Below are 6,000 nucleotides of genomic sequence, written 5' to 3' on the forward strand. Positions count from 1 at the left end.
TAAAAACACACCTGCTACACACCCACACAATACTGATCACTCTTCTACAAAACAAAGTCCCACTATCACCAAAGGCCACTATCTACACTGTCTACTAATAAATGCTCGATCCCTCTCTAAAAACAAGCATCACATCTACGACCTTCTCACCGATGCAAAACCAGACATACTATTCATAACAGAATCATGGTTGAGAGAGGATATGGCTCCAGTCCTGCATGAAGCCATTCCTCTAGGCTATCAAATAATCACCCAAAATCGTATAGCCAAAAAAGGAGGTGGTCTAGCTGTTGTATTCAGGCAAACAATACATATCACTAAAGTTGACAACATCTCCATAAAAAATTGTGAGGCTCTTCTAACAAGATGCAATCCTACACCGTCTTCCACCTGTAACTTCCTGCTCCTTTGCAGACCTCCACCTAGAAAGGCAACATTCCCAGACGCTCTTCTAGACACAGTTTCAAATCTGATAACAATACACTCCAACCTGTGCATTCTGGGTGACCTTAACATTTGGTTTGATAAAACCAATATGACCCATCCAAAAACAATAATCACTGGCCTAGACGCATTTAACCTGCATCAGATTGTCCCCAATCCGACACACATCGCTGGACATATCCTAGATGTCATTTTTGCTAATACTGAACTAGTTACCTTTCAAACTATAACTCCAGTCACATGGTCAGACCACCACTTGCTTGCTTTCCAACATAAAACAACACTAAGCGACTCACCTAAAACTACCTTACATCCATCCACCTATCGGCCATGGAACAAACTCAATTTGGAACACTTGGAAACACAACTAACAACCAGTATAAATCTGGAAACCATAAAATCTGTTCAGAATCTATATGAGTGGCTACAGGAAGCTTTTGACATCCTGATGCCAATCAAAACCACACAACAGAACAAAAGGAAAAAAGCCTTGGAGAAACATAGAAATAAAAAACATAAAACAACAAATTAGAAAGCTGCAAAGTACCTGGCTCAAAACAAACGCCAAACAAGACAAACTTCACCTACAAAAAATTAACAGTTTATATAAGTCGGCTATCAAAAAAGCTAAGAAAAGGTACTATTCAGACATAATTCAAAACTTTAAATGTGCAAATAAAGAATTCTATAAAATACTCAATGAATTTCGAAAACCAAATTGCCTAGAAGGAACTCATCCTGTTACTCAAGATTTCACAGACAAACTGGCAAATCATTACAAGGACAAAGCAGACACGTTTGACTCGTACTTACAACAGAAACAAAGCACCAGCACTAACCCTTGTACAAAACAACTATCCAAGAATGCTCTAATCAAGCCTCTCCGTTCCTTCCAACACATCTCACACGATAAATTTATGGACCTGGTCAAATCAAGCAGGCCTGTCGGCAGCCCTTCTGACCCCTGTCCGCCACAAGCTTTCAAGACAATTCTTTTAACAACCTCTGCTGCCATTCCAATAAGAAGAATCATCAACGATTCCTTAACTACTGGAATAATTCCAGAACAACTCAAAAAGTCATACATACGCCCTTTACAACGCACTCAATGCCGGCCGGATCCCGGGGTGCTACCGAGCCACACCGAGACGCACCCATGGACCCTTCTGCTGCCACTCCTGCAAGTTCACCTGCACCCGGACCTGCACTACACCAGCACCGACCAAGACGAGCACCAGCAGCAGCCACCTGAAGTGCATCCTGCTCAACACCCGCTCCGTCCACAGACACGCCGTCGAGCTCTGGAACCTGCTCGATACCACAGCCCCTGACGTCGCCTTCCTCACGGAAACCTGGATGAACGCCTCCTCAGCGCCCGACATCGCCATCGCCATCCCGGACGGCTACAAGATCATCCGGAGGGACCGCGTCAACCAGACAGGAGGAGGCATCGCCATCGTCCACAGGAACACCATCCGCATCACGACCAACACCGACGACACCCTCACACCCGCCGAACACCTGCACTTCCAGATCCACATCAACTCCAAGACCACCCTCAGAGGCACCCTCATCTACAGACCCCTGGGACCACGCACACAATTCAGCGAAGACATCGCCGACTTCATCAGACCGCACGCCATCCCCTCCCCTGACTACATCCTCCTCGGGGACCTCAACTTCCACCTAGAGAACAACAACAACCGCAACACCACCACCCTGCTGGACAACCTCGTTAACCTCGGACTCAAGCAGCTGGTGACCACCCCCACCCACTACGCCGGACACACACTCGACCCCGTGTTCTCATCCAGCAAGGACATCACCTTCAGCCACGCCACCGGACTCCACTGGACAGACCACAGCTGCGTCCACTTCAGCTTCAGAAGGACCACGATCCACCACCACCAGCAACAGGCTGCACACAGAAGCTGGAACAAGATCACAGCCGACCAGCTTGTGACTTCCCTGAGCAAGAACCCCCCCCCCGGAGCAACGAACCCCAGCCAGGCGGCCACCAACCTCACAAAGTGGATCAGCAACTGCACAGACGACCTCGCCCCTCTGAGGACCCCGCCTAGCAGACCCGGCAGCAAGAATGCCCAATGGTTCACCGACGAACTCAAGAGATCCAAGAGGAACTGCCGAGCCCTCGAGAAAACCTGGCGCAGAGACCCAACACCGGACAACATGACTGCCCTCAAGCTCGCCACCCGAAAACATCACCAACTGATTCACGCCACCAAGAAAACTGCATTCAAGGAACGACTGGACAACAACGCACACAACAGCAAGGAACTCTTCAACATCGTTAAAGAGCTCTCCAAACCCGACGCCGGAATCAACGACATCACCCCTTCACAAGACCTATGCAACTCCCTCCCCTCCTACTTCTACACAAGATCGTGGACATACACAACAGCTTCAGCACTCAACCGACGCATGCCACGACCGAACCACCGCCCCCCACCACCACCCTCCGCGCCTGGACCCCGATCAGCACCGAAGAGACCGTCCGCATGATGAACTCCATGCACTCCGGATCTCCGACCGACCCCTGCCCCACCACGTCTTCAACAAGGCCGACGCTGTCATCGCACCCCACCTGCGGGACATCATCAACACCTCCTTCGACACCGCTACCTTCCCGGAGAGCTGGAAGCACGCCGGACTCAGCGCCCTACTTAAGAAGCCATCAGCCGACCCCACCGACCTCAAGAACTACCGCCCCATCTCGCTGCTCCCGTTTCCTGCAAAAGTCAATGAGAAGACCGTCAACAAGCAGCTGGCCGCCTTCCTCGAGACGAACGGATCCCTCGACCTCTCGCAGTCTGGCTTCCGGGCCAACCACAGCACCGAGACCGCCCTGATCGCAGCCACCGACGACATCCGAGCCCTGCTCGACAACGGAGAAACAGCGGCCCTCATCCTCCTAGACCTCTCCGCGGCTTTCGACACTGTCTGCCACCGTACCCTAGTGCAGCGCCTCAGCAACGTCGGAATCCAGGAGAAGGCACTGGAGTGGATCATCTCCTTCCTCGCCGGAAGGACACAGAGAGTCCGCCTCCCCCCGTTCAGATCAGAAGCCACCGAAGTAATCTGCGGCGTTCCTCAAGGCTCCTCACTCAGCCCAACCCTCTTCAACGTCTACATGAGCCCCCTCGCAGCCATCGCACGCCAACACAACCTCAACATCATCTCCTACGCCGATGACACCCAGCTGATCCTCTCCCTCACCAACGACCCCGACACTGCCAGCGCCAACCTACATGAAGGGATGACAGACGTAGCCAAGTGGATGATGAACAGCCGCCTGAAACTGAACTCGGACAAGACGGAAGTCCTCATCCTGGGATCTTTACCCTCCGCCTGGGACGACTCCTGGTGGCCCCCCGCCCTGGGCAGCGCACCCAAACCAACAGACCACGCACGCAACCTGGGCTTCATCCTCGACTCCTCCCTCTCCATGACCAGACAAATCAACGCCATCTCCTCGTCGTGCTTCAACATCCTGTGCATGCTACGCAAGATCTTCCGTTGGATCCCCACCGAGACCAGGAAGACGGTCACCCAGGCCCTCGTCACCAGCCGTCTGGACTTCGGCAATTCCCTCTACGCCGGTACCACCGCCAAACTCCAGAAGAGACTCCAGCGGATCCAGAACGCCTCAGCACGTCTCATCCTGGACAACCCCCGGCGCAGCCACATCTCCGGACACCTGAGAGACCTGCACTGGCTCCCGGTCAACAAGAGAATCACCTTCCGTCTCCTCACCCACGCACACAAAGCCCTGCACAACCAAGGCCCAAGATACCTCAACAGCCGCCTCAACTTCTACACTCCCACACGCCAGCTTTGATCGACCAGCCACGCCCTCGCCGCCGTCCCCCGCATCTGAAGAGCCACCAGAGGGGGAAGGTCCTTCTCCTACCTGGCCGCCAAGACCTGGAACTCCCTCCCGACCCACCTCCGCCTGACCCAGGACCACCTCGCCTTCAGGAAGCAGCTCAAGACCTGGCTGTTCGAGCAGTAGCGGACCCCCCCTCCCCTAGCGCTTTGAGACCCTCCGGGTGAGTAGTGCGCTTTATAAATGCTTTGATTGATTGATTGATTGAAAACAAACTTGGACCCGCTGAACCCCGACAACTACAGACCCATCACAAATGGACCTTTCCTGGGCAAACTGATAGAAAGAGCAGCGTTCGCCCAGATGTCCCAATTCATTGAAGAGAATGACATACTTTCAGATTTCCAAACAGGATTTTGTCCGGGAAGAGGCACTGAATCTTCCCTCCTTGCCATCTGGGATGACCTAAAGAATACAGTTGACCACAACGGGGTTGCTGCGCTTCTCCTCTTGGACCTCCCAGCTGCCTTTGACACGGTTGACCATGACACTCTGAAACAAAGACTTTATGAAGCCGGCATAGAGGGAACTGCTCTAGACTGGATCGCGTCCTACCTTCGAAACAGAACTAATGTCATCCACACCCCACCTTTCTCGTCCAAACCGTACTCCACAAAAGCAGGGGCCCCTCAAGGTTCTATCATCTCGCCCATGCTTTTCAACATCTACATGAAGTCTTTACCAGTACTGATCAATAAATTTCACCTCACGTGCTACAACTATGCAGATGACACACATTACTCCTTCAACTGGAATGCCCCAAAGACATTGGAAAATCACCATTTTTCAGCTGTCTCAGAGCCGTGGATCAGTGGATGACTTGGAGCCATCTCAAATTGAATGCATCAAAAACTGAAATACTCAAGTGTGGCGATTGGAAAAATTACAACCCGCTTGCCGCATGGCCTGATGAACTGGGATCACTGCTTAAAGTATCGAAGGAAGTAAGAAACCTCGGAATGACCATGGACTCCAAGCTGTCGATGAATGTCCAAGTAAATAAACTAGCAAGATCAAGCTTTGCTACTATAAAAACGCTGCGACGAATTTTCCCTCATTTGGGATTTCCACACAAGGTCCAAGCTACCATCTCCCTTGTTCTTTCCAAACTCGATTACGCCAATAGCCTCTACCACGGATCACCTTTAACAACCATGAAAAGACTACAAAGGATTCAGAACTCGGCTGCCAGACTACTCTTGCATATCAAACCACGAGACCACATCTCCCCTGCCTTGAAAGCCCTGAATTGGTTACCGGTTGCCAGAAGATCCACGTTCAAGCTGCTTTGTATTACCCACAAAGCAATACATGGAATAGGACCACTCCTTATCAGGAATAAAATCACCAAACACATTCAACAAAGGAACCTACGCTCTAAAGGAGCATCTCGCCTCAAAATCCCACCATACAAGAAAAAAACAATGGGTGGCACATCCTTCTCTGTTCAAGCAGCCAAACTATGGAACTCTTTACCCCCCAACATAGGATCCACCGACAACCACCTTATCTTCGGAAAACTACTCAAGATCTGGCTCTTCCCCACATAAGCACCATACGGAAATAGAAATTTACAGCATATCCCTCTGTATATAAGCATTTGTTTTCACTATAGATATGTACCTACTTTATAAAACATGTAAAACAAT

The sequence above is a fragment of the Lissotriton helveticus genome, chromosome 6 (genome assembly GCF_964261635.1).
Source record: "Lissotriton helveticus chromosome 6, aLisHel1.1, whole genome shotgun sequence".
Taxonomy (NCBI): Eukaryota; Metazoa; Chordata; class Amphibia; order Caudata; family Salamandridae; genus Lissotriton; species Lissotriton helveticus.